Raw genomic sequence first — 14,687 nt, 5'->3', positions numbered from 1 at the left:
GGTTGTGGCTCAGTGGTAGAGCACTTGCCTAGCATGTGTGAGGCACTGGGTTCAATCCTCAACACCACATATAAATAAATGAATAAAATAAAGGTCCATCAACATCTTAAAAAAATTGGACAGCTAGCTGGTATCCTCTGCAGAAGTGATTGCTTGCTTGGAGCACAGGGAAAACCCCTTCACATCTCATGTCATAAGTGATCTGTGTCTTGAGAGTATAGTAGAAGAAACCAAATTTGTTTTCCAGACACAGGCTCCCTCTGTCCTCCAGAGGTGATTCCTTTCCTCATTAGGAAATTCTCCTCTCCCTTTTTCTGATTCCTTTTCCGAGCATTTACGTTGTACATCTGGAAAGGAGGGACACATCTTTGTTTTTGTACAGGATAAATCTCAGGAAGAAATAATGTGGTCAACAGTACTTTGCTTCCTTTAGCATTCTATATATTTTAGAAATCATTTTGTGAAATTAAAAGTATTAAAAGAATCGGGATTCCATCTTGGACAAATTCAGTTTCCTTTCAGAATTTTCCCTCTGGTTACCAACTAGAGAAACAGACAAAAACCAAGAAAAATTGCCTCCTTTAAGAATGGCTCCTGTTCATATGACTCTAAGTATTGGCCTGCCTAATATTTACCTAATAATAAAAAATAGTGGGTAAAGTGTTTTTATTGACTAAGGATAATTTCACTCCACATTGAAAAATTGAAAAAGCCTAAAATATCACAGTCTGGCCCTGCTTTTCAGCCACAACACTTCCTGCTGTGTAAAACTTTAATGTTGCTGTCATTTACAGTGTTTGTATTTGGTAGTACCTTCTGGAATTGCATGTAGAATAGTGATGCATTAAAAAACATAGAAAAGGAGGATCTAGAATGTCTGAGCATTTTGTCTGCAGATATACATTTCCTAGTTATGAGGCCAATATATGTGCAGCCTATTATCAAGGTTCAGTGAATACATAAAGGTTACAGCGTTAGTAGGCATAGTGCCTTATATTTAGTTCACATGTTTTTGACAGTACAAATTGATCAGCAGTTTCATTTTCAAAGATTTTCTGTGGTATTTTTTTTTATTAATGTGCCTCACATATGCTAGGTAAGTGCTTTACCAACTGAGCTATAACCCCAGCCTACCATATATAATTTGGAAAAAAATTTCTCCAATAATGTAGGTAGAAATGGGCTGTTGTATTACCATTTTTATTTATCTCAATAATTATTGTTAAATTTTATTTCACCTGTAACAGGAAAAGGAGTAAGCAATCCCAGTAAGATGGGCATCTGTTTCCACATCTGTCACAAAGCTGAAGACTTTGGTATAGTGGAGAGATAATAAATTTTTTACAATGCTTCTAAATTAAGTGCTTTCTCGGTCTCTGGTTTCATTATATTCCAAAGATATTTAGGGTTGTTGTTTTTTCCAATTTAAAGACTGTATCTTGACTGAATCTATCAGAATCACATTAAAATAAAATAAAAGTATATGTTCATCTACTATTAAATATATTTTTTAAAAATAAGTAATAAGTAACATGAATAATTATATATTGTAAGGATCAAAGCATGCATAATAATAAGGATGCAACCTGAAAATTAGAATAAGGACTGAAATTAAACATGGCTCCAAAGACGATATGTAATCGTAAGAGAAAATTAAGTAAAAAGTCACAAGAGAATACTAGGCTCTGACAAATAATGCTATTAAATACATACTAGAATATCAAGTTATGATGCAAAAACCAACTTCTTACATTGATCATGAGGATGTAGAACATTACTGCTTTATAAAATAGTTTGTTTTCAAAAATTTACAAGTCAATTCAAAACCATAAACTCAAGATAGGTGAAGGAAGCACAAAAATGTGTGCACATATTCATGTAGTCCAAATATCAACAATTTACTTTCCATCCTTTGGACAAGAGACAATCCTCAACTCCTAATTTTTGTCAATAGAAAAATAGATAAGTCCATATATATATATATATATATATATATATATATATATATATATTTCCAATGAATATTATTTAGCCCACAAAAGAGTAAAATGGTGCTATGTGCCTCGACAATGATGAACCTCAAAAACATTCCAATTGTAAGTTGTATACACAACATCACATTGCATGTGATTGCATTTATAACTTCCCGTTTTCAACATTTCTATATTTTGATGACATAAATCTGTGGAGATGTTGATACTAGAGGGCCTCTCCTAGGGCTATTTAATTCCTAAGGATATGAAACAACTTATCTGGGAGTGTATCTTTTGTATGCAAAAGGGTCAATCCCAAAGCTGGTTAACTTCACTTAGCATTATCTTCTCCAATGCCATCCATTTACTGCAAATGCCATGATTGTATGTTCTCTTAATTAGCATATTGGAATTTCTTTATAATAGAAGGACAGTTTAAGAAGCCAAAAGATTTATCAAATTTAATGGAAACACCATTTGACCCAGCTATCCCACTCCTGGGTCTATACAGAAAAGACTTAAAAATAGCATATGACAGTGATGTAGCCACATCAATGTTTAGAGCAGTGTAATTCACATTAGCTAAACTGTGGAACCAACATAGATGCCCCTCAGTAAATGAATGGATAGAGAAAAATGTAGTATATATACACAATGGCATTAAATTCAGCATTAAAAGAGAATAAAATCATGGCATTTACAGGTAAATGGATGAAGTTGGAGAATATAAAGCTAAGTAAAATTAGCCAATCCCAAAAAGACAAATGCTTAATGATTTCTATGATTTAAGGAGACTGATTCACAACATGATGTGGGAATTGGGAGAAATGTGAGGATTAAAGGAACTCTAGAAAAGGCAAAGAGTAGGAAAGATGGTGGAATGAGATGGATATCATTACCCTAAGTACATGTATGAAGACATGAAGGGTGTAACTCTACTTTGTGTACAACCAGAGATATGAAAAACTGTGCTCTATATGTGTAATATGAATTACAATGCATTCTGTTGTAATAGGTAACAAATTAAAAAATTTAAAAATCTTTAAAAAGTTGAAACATATTTTGATCACAATAAAACTGAAAGTCAGCAAAAAAAGAAATTTTAATAATTATATGAATTCATGGAGACTGAACAACACACATAGACTAAAAAAATACATTGCCACAGTAATCAAAATAGAAAATTTAAGGGCTGGGAATAAAGCTCAGTTGGTAGAGTTCTTACCTCTGTGCATAAGGCCCTGAGTTCAATCTCCAGCAACAACAAAAAAAGGGGGTACTTAATATTTTTTAAGAAAATAAAAATGAATGCAGACTAAATACAACAATTGTGGGATGCAGAAAAAGCACTACTAAGAAGGAAGTTACAACAATGTATGTATGCATTAAAAAGTTGAAAGTTTTGAAATAGACAATACATCTTAAGAACTAGAAAAGCAAGAAAAAACAAAAACAAAATTATTAAGAGGAAATAAACGACAAAACTAAGAACAGAAATAAAAGAAATGCGGGCTAAAAATAGGAATAAAAGAAAGAAATCAATGACATTGTTGATTCTTTCAAAAGATAAAAAATATTGTTAAAACTTCAGCTGATCTTAACAAAATGATTATTTTTTTGACCACCATAACAGAAAAATTTCTTAATCTTTAAATATACCCATTTTTAAAAAATTGTTGTATGTTGAATCATTCAAGAACATTTGTGTATATACATATCTGTCATACTAGTATTTCACTTTTGGCATTTCTTGAAAGTGTTCATTTTCTTTACCCTGTCTTTGAGGGCTATGGTTTTTGATTAATATACTTTGGTTATGTTTTATTTAGGTTTTTGGTTATTGTTGTTGTTTGTTTGTTTGTTTATATTGTTTTCTACTATCTAGTTCCCTTGATTCACTTTTTATCTTATGTTTCAATAGTAATCTATTTTAGCTGGGTGCAGTGGTGCATGCCTGTAATCCTAGCACCTCGGGAAACTGAAAGAGGAGGACTGTGAATTCAAAGGCAGCCTCAGCAAAAAGTGAGGAGCTAAAGAACTCAGTGAGACCCTGTCTCTAAATAAAATACAAAATAGGGCTGGGGATGGGGCTCAGGGATCAAGTGCCCCCGAGTTCAACCCTTGATAACCCCAGCATCACCCCCCCACCAAAATCAACTTTATTGTTCTCTTCTTCAGTCTTCTGTTGAATTTATAGCATTACTTTCACTTCTTTTCCCTTGATATTATTACATGCTACATCTTATTTTCATTTCCTTTTTTTTACCTTTTTGAAAGAGAAAACACACTTGCAAATTTACTCCTTTTTCGACTGATGGCAATTTCTTAACATACCAATTCTGTTTATTGTACCAGTTCATACTATAAATGTCATAGTAGATATTATTTTTTAATGCTGTGTATTTTTGCATTAATTTATTTTTTTATTTATCTCTTCTAAATTGTGAGGTACTCATTTCTTCAGGGAAACTACAAATTCATAAGATAGAAATTCTGCCACCTCATATTCTTACTGATAATTGGGAAGACATACAAATGGTATTGTAAAGCAAGGTTTAAAAAAAACTATTCCAAATAAACCAAATTAACAGAATCTTACAATATCAAGTGAAAAAAATGTCAGAGAAAAACTTTAGAAAATTCATAAACTAATCTGAAAAGTAAAAGAGAAGAAGTAAAATAAGTAAAATAAGAAGTTAAAACAGAGAGAAAATTCAAGAAGTGAAAGATCATTTTAACAATGAGATAGAGATCCTAAAAAAATCTCAAAATGAAAAATCTGCAAACCAAACTTAAAACTCAATGGAGTCTTTAGCAGATTTGACCACTTGGAAGACAGATTTTTCAGGCAATGAAGACAAATATAATTTTTAAAATAAAGTTGACCGTAGAGAAAAGATGTTAAGATACCATGGATAGAACTTCCAAGAAAACTGGGAAAATAAGAAAAGAAAGCTCTGACATACAAACCAAAAGAATGCACAATTTTTTCAATAAACAATATCGTAAAATTTCCCAAACCTGAAGAATAAAATGGACAATAAAATACAGGAGGCATTTAGGATATCAAATATGTAAAATTCCAATAGGCCCACAGCAGGGCACATTATTATGAAAAATGTTTAACATACAGTATAAAGATAAAACTTTTTTTAAAAGGCTGCTGGAGGAAAAACAAGAGTTCACATTTAGAGGAAAATCTCATTTCATTTCCCAATCCAAACTCTGAAATCCATGAGATCTTGGAATAATACATACCAACCTCTGAAATAAAATGGATTCCAAGAATATTATACTCAACAAAGTTGAATCTAAAATTTGATAATGAAATAAAAACTTTATACTCCAATAAAATAGAACAACATGAAAACATAAAATAATTTTTTAGAATTACATTACCTATTTGAAAAAGAAGACATAGAACACTTATTTAGATTAATTTTAAGCAATGAAATTAAAGATGCCATCTAGAGTCTACCAACTCACTTAACACAAAAAAAAATGCCCAAGAATGGATGCATTCTTAGTTGTGGTCTATCAGATCTTCAAATTATAACTAACAACAATTTCCCACAAATTATTCCATGAAACTTTTGAGGGAGATCTTCAAAACTCATTCTATAAAACCAATATCATTCTGATACAAAAATCAGACAAAGAAAGAAAACTTCAAGCAAAGAAAACATCTAACCCATATCTCCAATGAACATAGATTCTTAAATCTATGAAAAATTTCTTAAAAAAAAACTAAAAAGATAGTGCACCATGATCAAATGGTGTTTATTCCAGGGATATGAGTTTTTTTCAAAGTATAGGAAACACTATAGGTGCTATAGTATATGTAATTCTACTCTTTACTTTGATGAATAAGCCTTTTCTTTTATTCCATTTGTAAATATAGTATCTTTCTTTCTTTTCCTTGATTATTATTCTTAGCTATGTCTGGTCATCTACATAGTACTGCAAACATAGAATTTCATTCTCTTTATGAAATATATTTCAATATGTTTATACACACTTTTTTTTTTCATTCATGGACACAGGTTGCATATATATTTTGACCAAAGTTTTAAAATCTTCTGGATACTTTAGCTCATTATACAGTAGTTCTTTTCAGTTTTTGAGAAAATTTGCTATTTTATCCACAATGGCTGTGTTAACTTACATTACTACTGTGTGCAAATATTTTCTTTTTTCTCAATCTTTCCATAATTAGTTATTGCCACCATCACAATCATGGAAACTGACGTAGTGCTCACTGCCACTGACCTGCTGCAACCTGCTACTGTGTGGAGGTTCATTGCCAGGGTATCAACAGGTATGACAGCACATGGCCACCTCCATCTTGGGACACTGTCAGGACCTAAGGGATGGGATGCCAGCAGGTTTGCCACCATTGACATCTTGGGATACAGACACCTTTGTATGAGGATACTGGTCAGACCTGGATGATAAGTGTCAGTGTTTCTAAATGTTTGGCTGCACCTGAGTTCTTCCTACTGAGAATGCTGGTGGCCGCCAACTTGCTGCTTCTTTGTGGGGTTGATTCTTTGTGTGAATTAATCTCTGATGGTCTCTGCTGGGAGCCATTAGCCAAGTAGGTATGACAATTTCCTTGCCAGCGTACCCCCATGTTGCTTAGTGGATGGAAGGACTCCTGGAAAGTGACCTTGCTCAAGGACCAGGGCGGATCCGTGTTTTGGGCGTTCCCAGTTTAGGACAATCCGGGTTTAGGGTGTTCCTGGTTTAAGATTATTCCTGCTGGGAATAGGGCGTATCCTGCTGCCTGAGTTCCTCTTGAGTTCTCACTGGATTCAGACAGTATTTTTGGGAGGCAGAAGCCCAGTGGAGGTGTGGATTTGGGCAGAGAACGTGGATTTCCCCAGAACGTGTTTGTAGAGTGCCGGTGACAGTTCGGGAATAAAGAATTGCTGTTTGAATCTACAAAGCTGTGAGTGGCTCGTGATTTGTGCCCAGCCAGACTGTGGCAGGTCTCCTTTCAGGTTATGGTGGCATTGAGATTTTGGGACTACAATGTGGTCATGTCTAAGGTATCTGAAATCCAGATCCCCAGATCTATTAAGTAGTTACTGAGTCTGTGTGGCCAATCTAGGCCTGGCAATGTCATGAAAAGTCAGAGACAGGGCATATTTTTCCCAGGAGCAAGAATACAGTTTGAATGACAGGAGAGAGCCTCGCTACCCCAGCTCCATGAGTCCTGACAAGGGAAGAAGAGAATCACTACATCAGGGAGAACGGCTGAAAAGGGTTTGAGGGCATCTTGCTGTGTGTTACCCAGCCTGCAGGTCCAGCACCCACTGAAGTGGAGCTGCCATCAAACCCCAAATGGCTCCACTTGTTAGAAGAGATGGAAAACTAAGAAACTTTTAAGCACCAATGGAAACAGTTGTCTAATTTTTCACAAATTTTTTTTCCTAACATCTCTACTTATATTTGAGGCCAAGTATTTTTCATACATCAGTGTTTTTAAGTCTGATATATGAATGGTGTTTTGTAATTTTTCTGTGTATTCTTATATTTTTAATTTATTTCCTTGCATACATTTTTTTCTCCCACTTATCTCTTTCCCTGGATTCTCTGTCTTTTCTCCACTAATTCCTCTTCTACTCTTTTTTTTCTCAATTTTTACTTCTAACTTTTTTCTTCCTTCCCCTTAGGTCTTATATCCTGCACTACTTCTATTTTTTCCTTTGTTCATCACTTGAAATTGTACATCTTTTTATCAAACTTAGACAATAGTTGAACTCATCGTTTCTGTTTATTGAAAGAAAACTGTAAACATCTCAATAGTAACTATATTGTTAAGGCTGAATATGGTTTACATTGTATGCTGTTGCTATTGGTCTTACCCTTATGGTAAATATTGAATCATAAGAGACTGAAGCAGGAGAACTGCAAGTTTAGAGTTGGTTGAGCAAAAGTGTGGCTAAGCAAAACTGTGGTGAGACTCTGTCTCTAAAAAAAATAGGCTTAGTGGTTGAGTGCCCCTGAGCTTAATCTCTGGTGCTGCCTCCTGAAAAAAAAATATGCAAACCTGTAGTAACAAAACTTGCATTGTATTGGTCTGAAAACAAATCATAGTATGATGAAAAAGAATAGATGACTCAGAGAAAAACCAACCCAATTAGAGTTATTTGCTTCTTGTCATCGAGTCAAAAAATATGTTGCTTGAAATGCACTGTCCTGAATAAGTGGTGCTAGAAAGACTCAATATTTATATTAAAAAAAGTAGAACTATAACTCTTTCTCTTCCAAAGTAAATTAAAAATGTAATGAATTTCTATGAATTCAACTCTTCAACTTCTAGAAGAGAATCTGTGGTCAATACTTTAACCTCTAGGTCCAAGAACTGAGTTTCTCAATGATTTTTAAAACTCAGAAAATGAAACAAAAAAATAATTAAATGAGATTTAAAAAATAACTTATTTATAGCAAAAAAGGCAGTGAAAACATGAATAAAGTGCCCAAATTATGGAAGAAAAGCTTTTGCAAGCTGCTTACTGAAGAGGATTCAATAATGCTAGGGGGACTGCAAATTGGTACAGCCACTATGAAAAATAATATGGAGATTCCTCAAAAAAACTGAGAATGGAACCATCATCTGACCCAGCTATTACACTCCTGGGTTTATAACCAAAGGATTTAAAATAAGCATATTACAGTAATGCACCTACATCAATATATATAGCAGCTCAATTCACAATAGCTAGACTATAAAGCCAACGCAAAGAAAATGTGTGATATATATATACTCAATGTAATATTACTCAGCTTTATAAAAGAAGAAATTATGGCATTTGCCAGTAATTAGTTGGAGTTGGAGTATATCATGTTAATCAAAATAAGCCAATCCCGCAAAACCAAAGGCCGAATATTTTCTGTAATATGTGGATGCTAATTTAAAATAAGGTGAAGGGTGCAACGGAAAAACAGTGTTACCTTAGATTAGGTAGAGGCAAGTGATAGGAGGCGAAGAAAGGAAATGTGGAGATAGGAAAGATAGTAAAATGAAATGGACATTATTACTGTATGAATATGTGTGATTACATGACCAATATGATTCTGCAACATGTACACTCTGAAAAAATGAGAAATTATATTCAAAATATATCGAAGTGCATAAATGCATCTACTGTCATGTATAACTAATTATAAATAAATATTTTTAAAAAAATCAAACAAAAGAACAAAACAGAAGAATCAGAAAAAAAATCAAAACAGATCATCTAAGAAATAAATGGGGTAAAAAAGTTAGAAATTTCTCTACAAAATACAAAGGGCCTACAAATATATGAGAAAAATTCAAAATACATCAATCATGAGAATGCTAATAAAAATAATTCTGAGGCACATCTTTACTTCAATTAGAATGACATTTATTAAGAAGAGGAGGAAGGACTGGGGCTGTGGCTCAGCAGTAGAGTGTTTGCCTAACACGAGCGAGGCACTGGGTTCAATTCTCAGCACCAAATAAACAAACAAACAAACAAACAATCAAATAAAATGTTAAATAAAAAGAATAGGAGGAATAAAAAATCCTAGCAAGGCAGGGATATTTACACACTATTGGTGGGATATAAATTAGTACAATTACTATGTGCATCAGTATGTAAGTTCCTCAAAAAAGTAGGTATTGTACCACTATATGATCCAGGCATACCAGAATTTCACATTTAGCCTAACAATTTTAAAGTCAGCATACTACAACCATGCAAGATTACCCATGATTACTGTAGCTCATTTTACAATAGCAGAGTTATAAAAATAGTCAAATTATGTCTAAAGATGCTATACTCCAAAGACCATAAATCTCCACAAGAAGATGTCTAGAGCTGATTAACAAGTTCAGGAAAGCAGCAAAATACAAGATAAAAAAATAAATTGCTTTGCTATAGACCATATTAAGTCTGCTGAAGAGAGACCATAAAATTACTTCCATTCAAAATAGCCTCAATAATAATAAAATATATATAAATAACTCCAATGTATGAGATGAAATAACTATAATTAACATTATAGAACACTGAAAAAATGCATTAAAATAAAATGATAATAGGGAAGATTTTCTATGTTCATGAATTGTTAGAATTATTATATTTAAAATGGACATGTTACCAAAAAATGAACTATGGATTTATAACAATTTCAGTGAAAGCACCAATGTGGTATTATACTTAATGGAATATTACTCAGCTTTAACAGCACTAGATAAAACAGTCCTATACATGAATAAAGAACCTAAAAATGCAATAATGAATAATAAAAACAATGGTTGAGGCACTTTATCACCTTGTCTCAAATTATACTACAAAGCTATAGTAACAAAAACAGCATGGTCCTGGCATGAAAGCAAAATTAAGAAAAACTGAATAAAAATAAGAGGTAGCTACAAACCCAAATACATGCAGTCACTTTATCCTTGATAAAGTTTCTAAACCTCATTAGGTTGAGAAAAGAAAGCCATTTTTCACAAATTGTGCTAAGAAAACAAGATAGCTATTTGTATAAGGGTTAAATAAGAGGCCAATCAATCCTCAAAAAAGTCAATTCAAAGTTAATTGAAGGACATAGAAATTAGCTCAGAATCACCTCAACTGTTACAAGAAAACACAGGATCAAAATTTTAATATGCAGTCATAGTGATTGACTTCTATAATACATGCTAGAAATTCAAGAATTAAAACCAAGATTATTAAATGAAATGACAACAAATTAAAAGCTTTTGAAGAAATGAAGAAATAATCAACAATATAAAGAAAACATGGAATGGTAAAAACAATCTGCCAGAAACTTCTAACAGAAGTTTAATATCTAAAATAAATAAACTCAAAAATTTATAATAGAGAAACAAAGAACCTAAACCATAAATGAATTAATGATATAGTTAGACATTTCTCAAAGAAGGAAATGCAATGATCCTCAAAATGCAATGTCTTTATCAATTAGGAGAATACAAATCAAAACTATACTGAGATTTCATCTCACTCTAGTTAGAGTGAGAATCACTAATAATACAAATAATACATGTTGGTAAAGATTCAGGGGAAAAAAGAACTGCATGCATTTTCCAATGTGTACAAACACTAGAAATCACTGTTTCTCAAAAATATAAGAATGAAATCATGACATCACTTTGCTATCTCATTCCTAATGAACTAAAATAAACATACTATAACAAAGCACTAATATAATTGTTTAAAACAATACAATCCAAGATAGACAAGCTCTGAAAACATCCATGTCAATTAACAAGTAAGTAGATTAAAAACATATGTCATTATATATAAATGTGTGGGTTGTGTGTGTGTGCTCAAGAGTGCACATGCAATGGGAATCTACTCAACTATAAAATTATGTTATTTTCCACTTAATGGTTGGAAGTGGAGGTCAACATTTCTCATTATATGAGAGAATAAAAAAATCAAGGATTAAATATTTTCTTTTATATGTGAAAATTAATGATAGAATAAAAAGGAGACCTCAAAAAAATAGTAGGAAGGTTAATGAAAGGTAAGAGATGAGAGGAAGGAATGAGTTAAAGTAGTGGTATTGGTGAATATAATTTATTAAATTATGTGACATGCAAGAATATTTCAAAATGAATCCCATTTTGAGTTTACTTATAATTCACAAACTGAAATGTAGAAGGGGAAAGAGAAAAATTTAAAAATGGTTTAAAGAGAGTGAAAAAGAAAGAGAGGATGTCTTTAAAAATATAATTGATTAAAGTCAGTTATATGAAATAATATGTCAAAATGAACTCCAATGTTATATAAATTATTATAGTCCCATATACAAACACAAAATCACCCTGTTTATATATTGTATTAATCATCCAATTAAAAGACAAATAATGGTATAGAGGGTTTCAAAAATGCTATTTTTTTTTCTAAAAAAACCCAAACATGTGACTGGTAATAAATCAGACTAAAACTCAAAGAATGGAATATTGTATCTCATGCAAATGGAATTTGAATACTAGAAAAGGTAGTGATATTCTATCTGAAAAGCAAAAATCAAGCCAAAATTAGTCAGAATAGATAAAGAACATCATTAGGTATAAGTAAAGGGAACATTCCATCAAGTACATACAATGTTTAAATATATATATATATATATATATATATATATATATATATATATATATAATTATCAGTACATCCAAATTCATAAAATATTATTTGACATAAAGAAAAATATACCCTAACAATGTAATTGTTAATGTTTTATTAACCACAGCCACCAAAAAAAGTTATTCACACAAAAAATTTGGAAATATACAAGTTCAATTACCATACAACTCAAATATGTAAGTTCGATTACCCTATAACTCAAGTGGTTTAACAAACACACATGTTCTATCAGCTATACAATTATTCTTTTAAATAGCACACAGATAATTCAAGAAAAAAAATTACATTTGAGGTTAAGGTAAGTCTAATCACCTATAAAATAATAAAGTGATCTCTTACTTTTTACCATACTGTATAAGAGAATAATACATGAATGCAAACAACACATATTTCAATGATGAAGGACTCATTGAGGTTATCAGGGGCAAATTTAAACATCCTAGAATTAAACACATAAATATTACAGAATTTGCAGAATAGAGTAAATTAGAGTGAATGCAGGATTTGTTTTTTGCTTTTTATTTTTGTTGTTTTTTAACTGGTGAAGAACCAATATATAAAAATATTACAAAAATTCATAATTAATACATAAAAATGCATTTCAAAGATAAGAACAATTTTGAGGAGGAAAAGTTTATTTAAGGACTCAGGGTTTCAGAGGTCTCAGCACATAATGGCTGATTCTGTTGCTTTGGACTGGAGGAAAGGTAGAGTATCAGGATTCAAGAGTATGGAGAAGGAAAGCAGCCAAGGACAAATCACCAAGAAGCAGAGAAACTCCACTCACAGTGACAAAATATAAACCCAAAGTCACACCCCAAGTGACCTATCTCCTCCAGCCACATACTACTTGCCTACTACTATTGTTAATAGCAGATGTGGGTAAAATCACTAATAGTTTACAAGAATAAACAATATAACTCACTTGGCTGCTAGGTAAAGTCATTACTTAAAAGCAAATTTGAAGAATATATGATAGTTGTTTAAAGTAACTTTATGCTGTTAAAAAAAAGAGCTGGTCAGAACTATCCTCCAAATACAAGTATGAATTAAATGAATTTAAAACAACAAATTTGAGAAATGAACACACAGACACATGAGTGAGAGCAAAATAGCAGGATTGATTCAAGTAATATAAAGAAAGCAGAGGTCCTGAAGCAGAGTGCCCAAAAGAGAGGTAGCCAACACTGTCTGTAGCCTAGGCAGTTGTAAAGTGTATCTGGGCCATCACCTTGGTGCACATCTGTAATCCTAGCATCCCAAGATGCTGAGGTAAGAGAATTGTGAGTTCAAAGCCAGTCTCAGCAAAAGCAAGGTGCAAAGCATCTCCTTGAGACTCTGATTCTAAATAAAATACAAAATAGGTCTTGGGATGTGGCTCAGTGGTTGAGAACTCCTGAGTTCAATCCCAGGAGTGCTACCCCTACAAAAAAGTACACCTGGATCCTGGTGGGCCATGCATTCAGGACAGCCTGTTTTGAATGTCTCTGAGTGGGGCCTGGCCATACAGCCCAGTGAAGCAATTTGATCCAAGGAAGTCTGCCAATGTTGGTGCTAGAGTGAGTATCAGCAGCACCACGAGATTCTGGTATTTATACTCTAATAATAACATAAAGGAGTTAATAAATCCCCCAAACAGCTGCTTATAAAAATAGAACAGTTAAACAAACTGTGAAAAGCAGACAAAACTATAAAAGGTTATATGTGGCAGAAAGTTCAACATCCTTTTCCAAATCCTTGTTACAGAAAAAAGAATAGTTTCCTATAAGTGGAGGCTTTGACATGGCAAATAACAAAAATGAACTGGCTTGTATAGGCCACCTGCCAGAAAAATTACCTCATGATAGTCAAGCATATTTGGTTAAATCTAGTGACTGGTTTCTTCACAGAGAAAATAGCTCATCATCTAAATACCATGATTTTTCATGAGTTTTCTCAGCATCAATGGCCCAAGTTTTGTTTATCAGATTTTGAGACTGAATGTATCTTTAACATTCTGGAGTAAAAGAAATACAAGTTATAGTTTATTTGGTGAGGATATAAAATCTTGGTATTGTGGTAGATTGCCTGCTCATACTCACTAATAGTTTGCAAGAAGAAAAACAATATACCTCACTTGGCTGCTAGGTAAAGTCATTACTTAAAAGCAAATTTGAAGAATGTATGATAGTTGTTTAAAGTAACTATATGCTGTTAAAAAAAAGGTGGTGGTCAGAACTATCCTCCAAAATAGAAGTATATTTATAATTTAAAACAACAGTTTAGTGGCTTGAAAGGACAAGAAAACCATTTTACCATCTTACTGTTGTTCTGGAATATAGCTAACAATATAGATGCGTACTTTTTAAAGTTGTATTAAGAGATTTTTGTGTACTAAAGAACATTTAGTTATTAACAACATCCTACATGATTTACAAAATAGGTCTCTTTTGAGAACTGTGAATTGTGGAAGAAATTGAAACTATTTTTGTCCTTTAAAATAAAAAAGACTCTGGGGATAGACCTCAGTTGCTCAGTTGGTAGAGTACATGCCTTGCATGAACTCTAATCCCCAGCAAAA

At 32.5% G+C, this 14,687-nt stretch overlaps 1 pseudogene; it reads left to right on the top strand.

Moving 5' to 3' along the window:
• LOC143639826 (KATNB1-like protein 1 pseudogene) overlaps positions 1-14,486 on the top strand; it is a 37,100-nt pseudogene extending 22,614 nt beyond the window's left edge.
• Positions 14,487-14,687: the final 201 nt, after the last annotated feature.

The sequence above is a fragment of the Callospermophilus lateralis genome, chromosome Y (assembly GCF_048772815.1).
Source record: "Callospermophilus lateralis isolate mCalLat2 chromosome Y, mCalLat2.hap1, whole genome shotgun sequence".
In the NCBI taxonomy this organism is placed as follows: Eukaryota; Metazoa; Chordata; class Mammalia; order Rodentia; family Sciuridae; genus Callospermophilus; species Callospermophilus lateralis.
The sequence above is the reverse complement of the archived record's forward strand: the minus strand, read 5'-3'. Positions and strand labels throughout refer to the sequence as shown.